Genomic DNA, 18,755 nt, shown 5'->3' on the forward strand with positions numbered 1-18,755 from the left:
CAGATGGCCGGCCGCTTACCAGATACGCGGCGAATTCGCGTAGTAACGGCGCGGCGAGAAGCGGTTGGAGAAGAAGAAAGTTTGGCGACCAATGTGGAAGAATAAGAGAGTTTGGAGACCAATGTGGAAGAATAAGTGAGTTTGGAGACCAAGGATGGAGAATAAAAGAGTTTAGAGACCAGGGATGGAGTATGAGAGAGTTTGGAGACCAAGGAGCGGAGAATAAGACAGTGGAGACTTGGCGGGCAGCGCAAGAGTGCCGTGTGCAAAAGGGGATATCGGAACTCCACCGGTCTTTGGACTCTGCCGTGAAGCTTGGACCGGGAGTAGAAGTGCCAAGTCTGTGCAGCGGAGCGGCACACAGGCGTGCCACATGCATCACGGGAACCAGCGGACGGCAGCAGTGGGCAGAACCTCGGTTGGAAGCTGTGCGTAAAGGACAAGTGGGTCAAACTGGATTCACGGACTTTGGACCCAGAGTGGAGAGATTCAGCGGGCCGTGCGAAAAAGGGAAATAACGGTTCCCGGAGGCCCTATATATCACGAGGAGTCAAAGACTGAAAGGAGCAGAGGCGCCCACTTAGAGCATGCAAAGACACAGGTGCCAGCGGTCGTCAAGTCAACGCGTCGACAAGCCAGGACGAGGAATATCAGCAGCCATTAGAACCAGAGCGAGGAGATACCGAGGCCAGCCCAGCCACATATCCGCTGCATTAATAACACGAGAATAATACAAACTGTTACCATTCGAACCCTATGTTTTCTCACCGATCTACGGGGCAGTCACGTCATATAAATTTGGTGGGACGAACGCACGAATCTCGTAGCGAGCAGACCAACAAAATCAGTTCATTACATCTGGCGCCCAACGTGATTGTCCCAACAGTGAGAGCAACACAATAAAAATGGGAAAGAAGTAGATTTACCGCCTTAAGAAGGAGAATGTCGCCCTGGAGGGCAGGCTAGACGACATGAGGAAGGCACTGTCGGAATACTACTCAGACACGGAGAACGACCCACAACTCGTCGATATCTGGGCGGAGCTGGAACCAACAAACCACGACAGACCCGGACCAAGCATCACGTTAACGAACGCTGAAGGGGAGAACCTAGTGGCATACCTGAGCATGGACAACTTGCAAAAAGAGGCCTGCAGGAGATCCAGCCAGTCGGACTATGCAAAGGTCGCTAAACAGGTCCGAGAATGGTCGTTCAGATTCGACGGGGCGGTAAAACCATTTGAGTTCCTGGATCAGGTAGAAAGGTTAGCCACACGTACGACTTGGATTTAGATATAATCCCCCGAGCGATGCCGGAATTGCTTAAGGGAAGGGTATTACAGTGGTTCATCGCCAACAACAAGCAATGGAGAACCTGGGCGGAATTCATAGAAAGCTTCCACACCTATTTTCTGCCGAGAGATTTCTTCACCAGGCTGGCAGACTAGGTCCGGCAACGGAAGCAGGGCTTCAGCGTGCCGTTCAAGGACTACATGATCGACATGCAGACGATGGTGAGGCCACTTAGCTATTCTACAAAAGACACATTAACGATCATTAAAGAGAACTGCACTCCAAGTCATCGGATCTTCCTTAGAGCGTACAAAGTGTCGGACCTGGATACGCTAATGATCCTAGCCGATGAGTACGAAGAACTTAAAAAAGAACATGAAGCTTTCGCACAGGAGAACAAGTTCTCGAAGACCATGTCGGCATCACCAACGCATGCAGAAGATGCGAAGAGACAGACAACCAGGAGACACGGGGAAATGACCAATGGTCACCACCACACCAAGCCAGACGGCAGCAGGCAACAGACGCACCTCGCGGAGGCCAATGGACACCACCTCCCCCAGCAACAGAGACAGCCAAACAATACATTGTGGAGGCCGCCAAGCAACACACAGAGGCCACAAGATGCCACCCATATCACAGACCCGCAGGAGGCCTGTCGAAAATGTGATGGGAACGGACACTGGGCTAGAGGGTGTCGAAACCAACGGCTGTTATTCTGCTGGATATGCGGCAAGGTGGGTGTCAGGAGCGTCGATTGATGCCAACGATCGGAAAATGACCTGCGATGTCAGCCGCAGAGAGGAGAGCGGGGATCGCACAATGATACCTCTCCAAACTAACGGGCAAGCTAATCGAGGAGGAGCAGCAGTTGTCCGCAGCTGTGATGATTGGTGGGAACAGCTACAAAGCCGCAATCGACACCGGAGCAACGGCAAGCTTCGTTGGCGAAGAAATGGCGGACAATATTGCTGCTCTAGGAAGGATTACAAGGACGAGACGGCAAGTTAGGTTGGCAGACGGAAGATGCGGCGGAATTAATGCGCAGTTCGCGGTGGAGGTCAAATTCGGCAACAAACAAGTGACTATGAGCCTGTTGATTTTACCCGGAGTAGTGGATTTGTTGGTGGAACCTCCTGAAACAAGTCGGAACCGAGATAAGGTGTGCTTGACACGAGATAATAATACCAACCAAGTGCCGACACAATGGATGGCACGAGGTAAAGCTTTTTGGAAGATACTACAGCGTTCCTGGAAACAGATCTGGCAGACTTCAGCACAATGACGGGAACATCGAATATGGCAGAGCACCAGAAAAAAATGAAGGATGACAATCCAATCAAGCAGAGATACTACCCCAAGAAAAATTCAAGGGGAAATCAACGCAAAGGTGGACGAGCTTCTCCAAATGGGGATCATAGAGCATTCAAAGAGCCCATACAGCTCCCCCATCGTGATGGTGAAAAAGAAGACAAGCAAGTGGAGACTGTGTGTCGACTTCAGACAGATCAACGCGAAGTCAGTGAAGGATGCCTACCCAATGCCCCGCATAAACTACATCCTGGATCAACTAAGGGAAGCGCGGTACATCAGCAGTTTGTATTTGAAGGAAAGATACTGTCAGATCCCACTGGAAGAAAACAGCAGGCAATACACGGCGTTCACGGTACCAGGCAAAGGTCTATTTCAGTGGAGGGTAATGCCGTTCGGACTCCACTCGGCGTCGGCAACGCTTCAGCGGGTTTTGGACCAAGTAATTGGCCCCGTGATGTCACCTCACGCATTCGCTTACCAGGATGACATAATAGTGATCGGTCGCACGCTAGAAGAACACATGAGAAACCTTAGAGAAGTGTTCTGTCATCTGAGGGAAGCGAACCTGATGCTGAATCCAGAAAAATGCCAATTCTTTAAGAAGGAACTGCTGTACCTGGGACATCGAGTGACCAGCGAGGGAATAGGAACAGATCCGGAAAAAGTAGCCGCCATCGCTGAACTGGAACCGCCATCGACCGTCAAAGAGCTCCGGCAAAACCTAGGAGTAGCGTCGTGGTACCGCCGGCTTGTACCACATTTTTTCAGAATCGTGAAACCCCTGAATGACCTGCTGCGCCAAGGCAGCAAGTGGGAGTGGACACCAGAGGTGCTAGTATGCCCGGACTTCAGTAGAATGTTCACCCTGCAAACAGATGCCAGTGACTACGGCATCGCAGCAATACTGACCCAGGACACCAAAAAAGGACGAAAGAGTAAACTCCTATTCGAGCCGAACACTGAACGGCGCGAAAAAAACTATTTAACAACGGAAAAGGAGTGCTTGGCGATAGTCTGGGCGATCCGAAAACTCATGCCATATCTGAAGGGGTACCACTTTAAGGTAGTAACCGACCACATGGCCCTGAAGTGGCTCAACAGAAAGGATCACCAAATGGTCCCTGGAGCTACAATAGTACGACTTTGAGAAAGCGTACAGAGAGGGTCAGCTAAACGTGGTGGCCGACGCATTATCAAGACAACCTCTGCTAGAGACGCTACGAGGATTAAAAGAGGCATCGGCGACAATAGTTTCAGGAGGGTTGTTACGTGGGCATATTAGTGTCCGAGTCCTGACAAGGACTTGGGCCGAGCGAGAGGCGTCCGATATTCAGGCACCATCTGCCGGCATAAGCTACATCGTATTCGGGTCGTGGGATCTTGGTAAGCCTCTCTCCTCTCCAAAATAACGAGAATAAATATTAAAACTGCCTGGAAAATAATATTAGTGATAAAATTCGTCAGTCATCAGTCCACACTGCCCAACAAGCTTAGCTGTCGCTTGATCGCAAAACGATCGGGTTGTGTTTTGGTCATATTCCCTCTCCTTTACACATTCGTGTGCCAATGGATCGTCGCGGGCCGCGCAATACGATCTCATATTGTCAAAGTTGTCCGTCAAAAGTTATGTCATTGTTCTTGACCTACTCCACTCCTCGCGTCAGCACACCCCCTTTGTTAGAGTTCTAGCACACCATGGTTTCCAATTCTTTTTCACATTATAAATTTGTTAGGTAATATATATCTGCGTCCGTTGATTAATTTAATTTAATTGACAATTATTCTGTTAGCGGAGAGTATCGAATTTATCACCTGTGAAGGTGCACACATCAGCAAAATACTGATTATTCACGACTACAAACGTCGCTCAGAGGGCTCTTGCAATTGCCATATAATTACAAGGCTGATACTCGCCGATGAAAATGTTTATAGTAGTCTATAAAACTGTAGGATACTGCACGATTATTTATATATGTATGTTTATAAGAAAGGAACCGTGTCCCGACAAACTTACCCCCTCTGTAAATCCTGGGCGATGAGATCTCGACGCTCCGGATCCTGGGCTTTGGGAAAATATTATATTGGATGTATTTATATATATATAAATATACGTGCACCAAAATACGGCTGTTCTTAAGTATACCAATTCACTTAAACACAACATATATATATATTATGCCAGAGGCATGCGACATCTTCAGCGGCTGGTGGAGAGATTGTTTATCATGATTCGCACTTTGTCTATTGATTCGGTTGGTTTAAATATATTTCAATGCATGGTTGAATGCTTCCAATGTTTTTTTTTTGATTTTCACTTGTTATCCAATTGTATTATTTGAGGATATTGGTTTTTGGTTATGCATAAGTTCACTTTAGCTTTGGTTGGCTCGACAAACGCATTTACATTGCATCACTTCTTTTTCCGACGTATGCTATTGGTCGATACGCCTCTGAACGGATGGTTCCTACAGCTGAACAACTTTCAGGTGCACGGAGATCACGGATACTGCGTCCACAAACATCGCAGTATGTCAGATGTCGTCCTTATTGTTAATCCTCTCCACGTTCTTTGATGATGGCGCTGCCCAATCAAATGCATGCGGTCGGGAAGATGTTGACCGAAGTGCCGGAGGAACCATGGGCCACGGTATGTTCAGACTTCGTTGGAGCCCTACCAAGATCTAAGCACGGCAACCAAATGCTGGTCATGATAGACAGATTTTCGAAATGGACGGAACTGATGCTTCAGTGCGACAGCAGAGTCGCTCAAGAAGGCGTTTAGGGAGCGCATAATCGCAAGGTACGGGGTCCCGAAGGTGGTCATAACGGACAACGCAGTACAGTTTGCAAGCCGTATCTTCAAAAGTTTCCTGGCTGAGATGGGTATCAGACAACAATTCACCGCACCATACACACCCCAAGAGAATCCGACCGAAAGAGCAAACAGAACAGTCAAGACCATGATTGCGCAATTCGCAGGGCAGGACCAGAAAAAATAGGACGAGAAGTGGCCGGAGATTATGCTAGTAATAAACACGAGCACATCAGAATCCACCGGCCATACACCGGCGTTTCTTCCCCAGCAGCCTATATGATAAGGAAACCCTAGGCACTGGACAAGCTACGGAGACCCCGGAGGAAAACGCCAGCAAGCTGAAGGAGGTTTTTGAGATCGTACGGCGAAACATAGAAAAGGCATCCCAGGACCAAGGCAGACACTATAATCTGAGAAGGAGGCAATGGTCTCCAGCGGTGGGCGACATAGTGTGGGCCAAGGAACATCACCTGTCCAAAGCGGCTGAAGGATTCGCTGCGAAACTAGCCCCGAGGTACGATGGCCCTTTCCAGGTTGTAGGTTTCGTCTCTCCGGCGATCTGCGAGCTCAAGCAACAACAAAACGAGCAGTCGGCAGATACATCAGATGGCTAACAAGAGGTCACAAGGACATGGATAAGGATTTCACATTGATCCAGACTGCGAGGCCACAGGATTATGCGTCTTGCCTAAGCGAGAGTCATCCTCACGCCACGCAGAAAGGACAATCATAAGGATAGGTCATAAGGACATGAATAAGGATTTCACATTGATCCAGACTGCGAGGCCACAAGATTATGCGTCAGGCCTAAGCGAGAGTCATCCACACGCCACGCAGAAAGGACAATCATTAGGATAGGTCACAGGGACGTGGATAAGGATGGTTGGTGATCCCGACCGAGAGGCAACAGGTTTCAGCGCCGGGCGCGAGTCAGAGTCAACCGATCACGCCACGGAGATACGGTATCCGGAGATACTATACGGAATGCGCCGGACGAGATCGTCTAGTTGTTACGCTAGGAAAGGGTGAAGAATCAGATCTACACCGTATCCGACTGGTCACAAAAGACAGAAACACGCATCGCACCAACAGTTAACAGAAAAAAAGACAGGGGCAAGCCCTGGAATGAAAGAGAAGTAAATGCCGGTTCAACCAAAAGTGCAACCCACCACGGGCAGAAAAGCCCTGCTGCAAACGAAGGCAAAACGCTATTCAAAACCGCTGGGGCCATTGTGCTTTGGATCAAGAACAACGAACGACATAGGCTGGTTGGAGCTGAGAAAAACTGGAAAAGAAAGACAAATCAACCAAAAGCTGTGCGGGCAGATCGGAAGTTGCAAAATCACCATGAGCCAGGGAAGGGGGCGCCTCGATAGGCGATCGATTGCCACTGGACGATAGTGTGATCGATGAGCACACGCAAAATGGAAATATCGGCAAAAGGTGAACATATAACAACAGGCAGGTGGCAACGCTTCACAGTCGGTATCGGTAGTCGATGAAACATCGATCACGCTCGGATAGTATGACCAAAAAGCGGAACCATGGAAATGATTAGGAAGCAGCAATGAGCAGCGAGATGGGGATCGATAGCCCATGAGTATCGATGTCCCAGTGGAAACATGTGAAATATCGGCGCGGAAGATTTGAAGTTGCTACGAGGAGGATGACCAGCGCTGTAGAAACTCAATGGAGTTAGAAGCGTCGACGGAGCATCGAATGAGTAACGAGGGAGCGCCGCGGGAATCGGCAGGAGCATCCAAGGTCTCGAAGGCTAGGATACGCAAGGAAACGCCGGAGAGTAGGAACAAGCTTTTAAATTTTTCCCGAAGTAAAGGGGGAATGTGAGGAGTTGATTAACCCCCCACAAATCTGCGAAAAAGGGAAATAACGGTTCCCGGAGGCCCTATATATCACGAGGAGTCAAAGACTGAAAGGAGCAGAGGCGCCCACTTAGAGCATGCCGACACACAGGAGCCAGCGGTCGTCAAGTCAACGCGTCGACAAGCTAGGACGAGGAACATCAGTAGCCATTAGAACCAGAGCGAGGAGATACCGAGGCCAGCCCAGCCACACATCCGCTGCATTAATAACACGAGAATAAAACCAACTGTTACCATTCGAACCCTATGTTTTCTCACCGATCTACGGGGCAGTCGCGTCATATAAATTTGGTGGGACGAACACACAATCTTCTGAGCTAGCCGCACGAATCTCGTAGCGAGCAGACCAACAAATCAGTTCATTACATCTGGCGCCCAACGTGATTGTCCCAACAGTGAGAGCAACACAATAAAAATGGGAAAGGAGTAGATTTACCGCCTTAAGAAGGAGAAAGTCACCCTGGAGGGCAGGCTAGACGACATGAGGAAGGCACTGTCGGAATACTACTCAGACACGGAGAACGACCCACAACTCGTCGACATCTGGGCGGAGCTGGAACCAACAAACCACGACAGACCCGGACCAAGCATCACGTTAACGAACGCTGAAGGGGAGAACCTAGTGGCATACCTGAGCATGGACAACTTGCAAAAAGAGGCCCGCAGGAGACCCAGCCAGTCGGACTATGCAAAGGTAGAAAGGTTAGCCACACGTACGACTTGAATTTAGATATGATCCCCAGAGCGATGCCGGAATTGCTTAAGGGAAGGGCTTTACAGTGGTTTATCGCCAGCAACAAGCAATGGAGAACCTGGGCGGAATTCATAGAAAGCTTCCGCACCTATTTTCTGCGGAGATATATCTTCACCAGGCTGGCAGACCAGGTCCGGCAACCGAAGCAGGGCTTCAGCGAGTCCTTCAAGGACTACATGATCGACATGCAGACGATGGTAAGGCCACTTAGCTATTCTACGAAAGAGACATTAACGATCATTAAAGAGAACTGCACTCCAAGTCTTCGGATCTTCCTAAGAGCGTACAATGTGTCGGACCTGGATACGCTAATGATCCTAGCCGATGAGTACGAAGAACTTAAAAAAGAACATGAAGCTTTCGCACAGGAGAACAAGTTCTCGAAGACCAAGTAGGCATCACCAACGTAGGTCACATGCAGAAGATGCGAAGAGACAGACAACCAGGAGACACGGGGAAATGACCAATGGTCACCACCACACCCAGCCAGACGGCAGCAACAGACGCACCTCGCGGAGGCCAATGGACAATTTAATTTAATTGACAATTATTCTGTTAGCGGAGAGTATCGAATTTATCACCTGTGAAGGTGCACACATCAGCAAAATACTGATTATTCACGACTACAAACGTCGCTCAGAGGGCTCTTGCAATTGTCATATAATTACAAGGCTGATACTCGCCGATGAAAATGTTTATAGTAGTCTATAAAACTCTAGGATACTACACGAATATTTATATATGTAAGTTAACACCGGCCAAACGCCCCCTTCCCTTCACCCCCTCTCGGCCACCCAGCAACACCAAAACATTCGAGTGGCTGCAGCCGCTAAGTTATAGTACCAGCAGCGATGGAGCAGCAGCGGGCTGACCGGCCGGCTTCCCCTTCCCCCCGCCGCGATGCCGACTCAGCGCGGCAACATGCGCCGGCCGGCCGCTGACCTACCTGCCCCCCGCACCCCGTGCGGAGTCAGCACAACGACATCCGCTGGCCTGGCTCGGGAACGCTGACCGCTTACCGTGCAAGTGGAGCACGGTGAGAACTGCAAGGTCGGCAAAACTTCAGCCGGCCGCTGACGCTGACGCTGACGCCGACGTCGACGCCGGGACTGCACTCACCGGGCTCTGGCAGGTGTCGACGCAGAAGACTGGGGCAGAGCCAATTGGACCGGCAAACCGAGACGACTTATCAACTTAGATTTATTAAATAAAGAATTATTATAACGAACTCTAAAGGCCGACGCTATTCATTGGGAGGAGCACTAACACACATAAAGGGAAACTCTACCGATCGTGAAGAACGAGCTACGCTTGGGACTGCACGAGCACTCAGGAATGTCTAGGTATTGAGTCGGTCCTTCCCGGGGACATGCGAGGCCCCTCGGGAAGGACTTAACTTGTATGTTTATAAGAAAGGAACCGTGTCCCTCGACGCTCCGGATCCTGGGCTTTGGGAAAATATTATGTTGGATATATATATATAAATATACGTGCACCAAAATACGGCTGTTCTTAAGTATACCAATTCACTTAAACACAAAACATATATATATTATGCCAGAGGCATGCGACTTCTTCAGCGGCTGGTGGAGAGATTGTTCATCATGATTCGCACTTTGTCTATTGATTCGGTTGGTTTAAATATATTTCAATGCATGGTTGAATGCTTCCAATGCTTTTTTTTTTTTGATTTTCACTTGTTATCCAATTGTATTATTTGAGGATATTGGTTTTTGGTTATGCATGAGTTCACTTTAGCTTTGGTTGGCTCGACAAACGCATTTATATTGAATCACTTCTTTTTCCGACGTATGCTATTGGTCGATACGCCTCTGAACGGATGGTTCCTACAGCTGAACAACTTTCAGGTGCACGGAGATCACGGATACTGCGTCCACAAACATCGCAGTATGTCAGATGTCGTCCTTATTGTTAATCCTCTCCACGTTCTTTGATGATGGCGCTGGTTCGACACATATGCTTCCTTCAAGCTGCAATTGTGTTCTCCTCAAGGACTGTTGGATATGGTGGCTGGTCCTGGTGACAGAAGACTCTGTGGACGGCTGTCCCAGGGAAAGTCGCCTTCCCTCGAAGCTGTCGCCTTTCGTCAGCAAGACACCCAAATGGATTCTCTCCCTTTCTCATTTGTCTAAGGTCTTTTATACCAGACTAGATCTTTTACTTGGCTGCGGGTATGGATCGGATAAACTAGGTGTTCCCACCTAGGATTACTGTTTCTTGATATCTGCTATCTTGGGAGTCAACGGCCGGCTGTTGCCCTTTGCCAGCTACCGGAGTATGGTTACCAATAGGTCGATAGTAGCCGTTGTTTTGGCCACGCGACACCCGAGAATTGCCAAATTGCTTTTTCTTCTGCCTTTACCAGTATGAGTCTGGTTAGTCACGTGCACCCCACCCCCTGGCTAAGGATTCGTCGTTGTTTCTCTATGTGAATCTTTGTATGTAGAGGGCGTACGTAACAGGGTGCAGCTGGATGAAGAACATGGGCGAAAAGATAAGGACCCAACCGCAGAAGTACCCGGACTATGTTATGGATGGTGAGACACTGTACAGAAACATACCACACCGAGCAGGCAGTAAAGACGTCGCATCATGGAAGATGTGTGGCAGCCCGGTACTACTGGCCAGTCATGCATACAGATGCCCGAGCCCACGTAAGAAAATGCGAGATTTGAATGCGGCTTAAGCCCAATCAAATGCAGGCGGTCGGGAAGATGTTGACCGAAGTGCCGGAGGAACCATGGGCCACGGTATGTTCAGACTTCGTTGGAGCCCTACCAAGATCTAAGCACGGCAACCAAATGCTGGTCATGAACTGATGCTTCAGCGCAGTGCGACAGCAGAGTCGCTCAAGAAGGCGTTTAGGGAGCGCAAAATCGCAAGGTACGGGGTCCCGAAGGTGGTCATAAAGGACAACGCAGTTTGCAAGCCGTATCTTCAAAAGATTCCTGGCTGAGATGGGTATCAGACAACAATTCACCACACCATACACACCCCAAGAGAATCCGACCGAACAGAACAAACAAACAGAACAGTCAAGACCATGATTGCGCAATTCGCAGGGCGGGACCAGAGAAAATGGGACGAGAAGTGGCCGGAGATTATGCTAGTAATAAACACGAGCACATCAGAATCCACCGGCCAAACACCGGCGTTTCTTCCCCAGCAGCCTATATGATAAGGAAACCCTAGGCACTGGACGAGCTACGGAGACCCCGGAGGAAAACGCCAGCAAGCTGAAGGAGGTTTTTGAGATCGTATGGCGAAACATAGAAAAGGACCAAGGAAGACACTATAATCTGAGAAGGAGGCAATGGTCTCCAGCGGTGGGCGACATAGTGTGGGCCAAGGAACATCACCTGTCCAAAGCGGCTGACGGATTCGCTGCGAAACTAGCCCCGAGGTACGATGGCCCTTTCCAGGTTGTAGATTTCGTCTCTCCGGCGATCTGCGAGCTCAAGCAACAACAAAACGAGCAGTCGGCAGATACATCAGATGGCTAACAAGAGGTCACAAGGACATGAATAAGGATTTCACATTGATCCAGACTGCGAGGCCACAGGATTATGCGTCTTGCCTAAGCGAGAGTCATCCTCACGCCACGCAGAAAGGACAATCATAAGGATAGGTCATAAGGACATGAATAAGGATTTCACATTGATCCAGACTGCGAGGCCACAAGATTATGCGTCAGGCCTAAGCGAGAGTCATCCACACGCCACGCAGAAAGGACAATCATAAGGACAGGTCACAGGGACGTGGATAAGGATGGTTGGTGATCCCGACCGAGAGGCAACAGGTTTCAGCGCCGGGCGCGAGTCAGAGTCAACCGATCACGCCACGGAGATACGGTATCCGGAGATACTATACGGAATGCGCCGGACGAGCTCGTCTAGTTGATACCCTAGGAAAGGGGGGGACGGTGCAGAATCAGATCTACACCGTAAACAGGGGCAAACTCTGGAATGAAAGAGAAGTAAATTCCGGTTTAACCAAAAGTGCAACTCACCACGGGCAGAAACGCCCTGCTGTAAACGAAGGCAAAACGCTATTCAAAAACGCTGGGGCCATTGTGCTTTGGATCAAGAACAACGAACGGCATAGGCTGGTAGGAGCTGAGAAAAACTGGAAAAGAAAGACAAATCAACCAAAAGCTGTGCGGGCAGATCGGAAGTTGCAAAATCACCATGAGCCAGGGAAGGGGGCGCCTCGATAGGCGATCGATTGGCACTGGACGATAGTGCGATCGATGAGCACACGCAAAATGGAAATATCGGCAAAAGGTAAAAATATCACAACGGGCAGGTGGCAACGCTTCACAGTCGGTATCGGTAGTCGATGAAACATCGATCACGCATGGATAGTGTGACCAAAAAGCGGAACCATGGAAATGATTAGGACGCAGCAATGAGCAGCGAGCTGGGGATCGATAGCCCATGAGTATCGATGTCCCAGTGGAAACATGTGAAATATCGGCGCGGAAGATTTGAAGTTGCTACGAGGAGGATGACCAGCGCTGTAGAAACTCAATGGAGTTAGAAGCGTCGACGGAGCATCGTATGAGTAACGAGGGAGCGCCGCGGGAATCGGCAGGAGCATCCAAGGTCTCGAAGGCTAGGATACGCAAGGAAACGCCGGAGAGTAGGAACAAGCTTTTAAATTTTTCCCGAAGTACACTGGTAGAAAAAACATCGTAAATGTCTCTATTTCGCCAACGTTTCAACTATTTTTCCCAGCGGTTTAGAACCTAACATGAAAATCGTAAAAACGAAAACGTTAAATAGTTAATTATTTTTTTAATAATCTCGTAGTAAGTTCAACGATTTTTTAATTTCGATCAAATATGTTAAAATAGTACAAAATAATTAAATTAAATATGTTCCATAGTAAAAAGTATTATATTTTTATATTTCTTTTAAATATTTTCATATTTAGTTCCAGTAAATAGAATATTTCATTTGAATGGTTTTTATAGTTAAAATAATTATAGCCCGCCCTCAAACTTTTCCTAATTTTTTTTGGATTAAATAATTCTCATATTTAAATCAGACTGGGATGAACTTTAATATAAATACAAATTTTATTTAAATTAAATATAATCCCCGTTAAAAGAACTGTACTTTATGTTTGATTTAAATGTATTATGTAAACCATACTGTTATGGTGCATATTCAATTTAAACCAATCTGTAGTTTAAAACAAGCGTGATTTATATTTAATAAAGACCCAAATATGTATGTGTTTTTATTGAAAATAAACGTAAACATATAATCAAACAATTGTTCTGCTTAAACTCTATTTTTTACCATGCTAACACGTTATCATTACTTTTGTTTTAAATACATTTGTACTTAACGTAACTCTTAGAATTTATATGATATATATATACATATACATGTTATACATTATTATACATATTTTTTATAATCACACATTTTTTTGTTTTGCCACATTCGTACGCCTGCATGTGCGTACAAAACTTTCCTGCGAGTCATAGTAGTGATAATTTCTTTCGCTTGTTGGTTCCTTTAATGACGGTCCACGAATTATTCAAGATGACAGATGTGAGCAATACGGTGTAAATGTAGTCCTTGTAATCTGTGAATAAGAATATGTTATTAGATTTTTGGTAATGGCATAATTTAGAAAAAGTCAAGCTTATCAAAAAAAGATAAAATTTATAAATTAAAAAAATTATACATTACCAAGTGATACAGTTTTCTAAACTGTCTTTAATAGTTTAAGTCGCTCTTTGTTTTGCATTTGCTCTTCGTAAAAGCAAAAAACCTTTTCCTTAAATCGGTCCCATATATAAAATTTCTATAGTTGCTATAAAGAAAAAGTTAAGTAGTTTTATAATAAGTTTCGAGTAGGTTTTTTTATATAAAGGGATTTAAATAAGACCAAAATATTGTTTAAATTTATTTCATTTTTATTTATTAAAAATTTAAATAAATAAAAATCACGTGAAAGAGCAAAAAAATATTATAAAGAAATAGGTGAAACGACTGCGACGCCTCAGAGCCGAATGCAACGGCAGCAAAGCGTCTTTTTTGCGCCTTTTTAGTGTTTTCCTTCTCGTGCATTCTACTCCTTTTATCTAGTTTGCGCGGGTTTTCACTTAATTTCCTTTAATATTCTTCATTTCTTTCGCATATTTTTTATCCACTTCATGTTTATTACCCAATCGTATATATTTTATTGTTTCTAAATGTAATTATACCCGTTACTCGTAGAGTAAAAGGGTATACTAGATTCGTCGGAAAGTATGTAACAGGCAGAAGGAAGCGTTTCCGACCCCATAAAGTATATATATTCTTGATCAGGATCACTAGCCGAGTCGATCTAGCCATGTCCGTCTGTCCGTCTGTCCGTCTGTCCGTCTGTCCGTCTGACCGTCTGTCCGTCTGTCCGTCTGTCCGTCTGTCTGTCCGGATGAACGCTGAGATCTCGGAAACTATGAGAGTTAGGCTATTGAGATTTGGCGTACAGATTCCTGAGCTTCTTACGCAGCGCAAGTTTGTTTCAGTAGACTGCCACGCCCACTCTAACGCCCACAAACCGCCCAAAACTGAAACTCCTACAGTTTTGATGCTAGATAGAAAATTTTAACTGAAATGTATTGTTCTCATCAATACCTATCGATTGACCTAAAAAAAAGTTTGCCACGCCCACTTTAACGCCCACAAACCGCGAAAACCTGTGACGCCCACAATTTGGATGCTAGATGAAAAATTTTAACTGAAATGTATTGGTGTCGTCAATACCTATCGATTGATCCAAAAATAAATTTGCCACGCCCACTCTAACGCCCATAACGCTTAAATCTGTCTACCGTCGGTAGGTGGCGCATTTTAATTTCGCTTTGCTGCTTGCATATCTCCATTTCCCTTTGAGTAACGGGTATCTGATAGTCGAGGTACTCGACTATAGCGTTCTTCCTTGTTTTCTTTTGAGCTTTGCTTATTTCGTTAAATGTATTATCTAAATTTTTACGAAATAATAATGAGCACAACAAAGAAGAAACACAAAAAGGAAAAATGCGACAAAAAGAACGTGGACATGCACATTAGAGGTTTACGCCGATGGTTTCAGCAGCGGCGGCGGCGTAGAGTTCTAAATTACCCAGCGGCGGCGGCGTAGCCGTTAGAAAGAACCGGCGGCGGCGGCGGGTACGCCGCCGGTGAAATTGTCGGCGGCTGGCGGCGTAAGCATTTAATAAACTGATTTTTTTTCCTTTTATTAATAAGTGAGTCAAGCAAAATAACAAATTAAACTAAAACTAAATAAGAGCCTTTTCTTGACTTGATAATTAATAAGTAAGTTAAGCGAAATAACAAATTAAACTGAAATTATTGACTTCATAATTAATAAGTAAGTAAAGCGAAATAACAACTTAAACTAAAATTAAAACAAAATAACAGTCTCTTCTTGATTTGACAGTTTTGAGATTCATTGTCTTTTCTTGACTTGACAGTTTTGAGATTTATTGAAATTGATTGAAATTGAAATTCATTGTCTTCATTATTAAACTATTAAAAAAAATTCTTAAGAAAAACTTTCCTTACATTTAATCGATAACTGAAAGCGATTATTGTCGAAATTTTTTTTAGGATATATTAATAATAACCTTTTTTATTTATAAAATGAATAAAAATTTGTATGACGCCGAACGCCGCCGCCGCCGCCGCCGCGCCGGTTTTTACGTGACTCGGCGGCGGCGCGTCAAAAAAGCAAAAAATCGGCGGCGGCGGCGGCGTGGCTCGGCGGCGTATATGTCTAATGCACATGCCTTAATATTAAGTAATTATTGTATTTTTATTTGACTCACCTTTTTTCTGTACTCTTCACTTTTTTATTACACTTAAATGAACACTTCTCTATCGAGCTCTATTAATCACTTTTACATCCGATCAGGAGAACCGCTTGCTTCGAAGTGATCGCGGGATTCGCTACAAAGCGGAGTGTCAAAATATTTCGTATATATGTACATACATACATGTGCATGTGTACAAAAAGGACGGACAAAATCTGTCGCGTGCCGTTACTTAACAATAGAGGTCAAAGTAATGGGGAAGAAAATAAGAAAATATGTACAAATAAGTCCTTAAGTTTAATAACTTGTATATGTCAATTTAGTAATATTTATTTTATTTTATTTTTATTTATGTATGTATTATGAGAACATATCTTATTGTCAAAACATCGGTACACAAGAAATATTTATGCTCTTATGCACATACATATTTTCTTGACCGCCAATGTACAAATGCGAATGGAAGAAGAAGACGCGCTTGCGTTTGCCGTTTTGCTTGTTCATATTTGTCTCTAATTTGTCTGAATGTATGTAAGTATGCGTATGCACATTGTGCCGTTGGTTTTAGTTTTTGGTTACGGCCCAGCGTTTACAATTCACGCACATTTTTTCTTTGGCTAAGCATGTTTTTGTACTTTTAATAGTAAATTACAAAGCCAAACCTTTGATAATTGTCATGGAAATTGAAAGAGGCTGCCGGTGGTTGGGCAGCCGTAACTAAAACCCTTTTCTTTAAATATTATTTAGTAATTTATTTTTATATTATATTATATATTATTTTGTATTTTATTTATATATATTGTTCTTTTGAAAATTACTAATAATTTGAATTATGTTGTGTATATGGGTCACAAACTTAATACATAAACATACGTTGATTTATAATTTACAATTATTTGGTCAAATACAAATTTTGAAAACGTTCTATATTCAAAATAAAAGAGTAAACATTCCGAACAAATTGAAAAAGTATTTACTTGAAATATAAAAAACTATCAAATATACTATGAATTTAACTACTTTTTATAATAGTTAAAACCAAGATGGCAACATTGTGTTTAAATGTGACTAACTTGTTTTTAAATAAAAATCACTTTGATTTGAATGTTTACATATTTGACATAAGGCTTAAATATGTTTTTTATTTAAATGAAAGGTTTTTATATTTAGTATGGCTATGCAGGGAAGTAAAAAAAATCAAATAAAAATATATTTGATTTCACTACGCGTTTTTTCTACCAGTGTAAAGGGGGAATGTGAGGAGTTTAATAACCCCCCACTAATCTGAGCAGCAGCGGCAACAGATGGCCGGCCGCTTACCAGATACGCGGCGAATTCGCGTAGTAACGGCGCGGCGAGAAGCGGTTGGAGAAGAAGAAAGTTTGGCGACCAATGTGGAAGAATAAGAGAGTTTGGAGACCAATGTGGAAGAATAAGTGAGTTTGGAGACCAAGGATGGAGAATAAAAGAGTTTAGAGACCAGGGATGGAGTATGAGAGAGTTTGGAGACCAAGGAGCGGAGAATAAGACAGTGGAGACTTGGCGGGCAGCGCAAGAGTGCCGTGTGCAAAAGGGGATATCGGAACTCCACCGGTCTTTGGACTCTGCCGTGAAGCTTGGACCGGGAGTAGAAGTGCCAAGTCTGTGCAGCGGAGCGGCACACAGGCGTGCCACATGCATCACGGGAACCAGCGGACGGCAGCAGTGGGCAGAACCTCGGTTGGAAGCTGTGCGTAAAGGACAAGTGGGTCAAACTGGATTCACGGACTTTGGACCCAGAGTGGAGAGATTCAGCGGGCCGTGCGAAAAAGGGAAATAACGGTTCCCGGAGGCCCTATATATCACGAGGAGTCAAAGACTGAAAGGAGCAGAGGCGCCCACTTAGAGCATGCAAAGACACAGGTGCCAGCGGTCGTCAAGTCAACGCGTCGACAAGCCAGGACGAGGAATATCAGCAGCCATTAGAACCAGAGCGAGGAGATACCGAGGCCAGCCCAGCCACATATCCGCTGCATTAATAACACGAGAATAATACAAACTGTTACCATTCGAACCCTATGTTTTCTCACCGATCTACGGGGCAGTCACGTCATATAAATTTGGTGGGACGAACGCACGAATCTCGTAGCGAGCAGACCAACAAAATCAGTTCATTACATCTGGCGCCCAACGTGATTGTCCCAACAGTGAGAGCAACACAATAAAAATGGGAAAGAAGTAGATTTACCGCCTTAAGAAGGAGAATGTCGCCCTGGAGGGCAGGCTAGACGACATGAGGAAGGCACTGTCGGAATACTACTCAGACACGGAGAACGACCCACAACTCGTCGATATCTGGGCGGAGCTGGAACCAACAAACCACGACAGACCCGGACCAAGCATCACGTTAACGAACGCTGAAGGGGAGAACCTAGTGGCATACCTGAGCATGGACAACTTGCAAAAAGAGGCCTGCAGGAGATCCAGCCAGTCGGACTATGCAAAGGTCGCTAAACAGGTCCGAGAATGGTCGTTCAGATTCGACGGGGCGGTAAAACCATTTGAGTTCCTGGATCAGGTAGAAAGGTTAGCCACACGTACGACTTGGATTTAGATATAATCCCCCGAGCGATGCCGGAATTGCTTAAGGGAAGGGTATTACAGTGGTTCATCGCCAACAACAAGCAATGGAGAACCTGGGCGGAATTCATAGAAAGCTTCCACACCTATTTTCTGCCGAGAGATTTCTTCACCAGGCTGGCAGACTAGGTCCGGCAACGGAAGCAGGGCTTCAGCGTGCCGTTCAAGGACTACATGATCGACATGCAGACGATGGTGAGGCCACTTAGCTATTCTACAAAAGACACATTAACGATCATTA

General features: G+C 45.5%; 1 long non-coding RNA gene across 1 annotated transcript; it reads right to left on the minus strand.

Annotated features, from left to right (window-relative positions):
- Positions 1 to 13,310: 13,310 nt before the first annotated feature.
- Positions 13,311 to 16,028, minus strand: LOC139355152 (uncharacterized). Its single transcript, XR_011605873.1, has 3 exons — positions 15,911 to 16,028; positions 13,785 to 13,908; positions 13,311 to 13,677 (listed from the first exon to the last, which is right to left on the minus strand). It is a non-coding gene; the product is annotated as an uncharacterized lncRNA (long non-coding RNA).
- Between the last annotated feature and the right edge of the window lie 2,727 nt (positions 16,029 to 18,755).

This window comes from Drosophila suzukii, unplaced genomic scaffold (genome assembly GCF_043229965.1).
Source record: "Drosophila suzukii unplaced genomic scaffold, CBGP_Dsuzu_IsoJpt1.0 scf_9, whole genome shotgun sequence".
Classification (NCBI taxonomy): domain Eukaryota; kingdom Metazoa; phylum Arthropoda; class Insecta; order Diptera; family Drosophilidae; genus Drosophila; species Drosophila suzukii.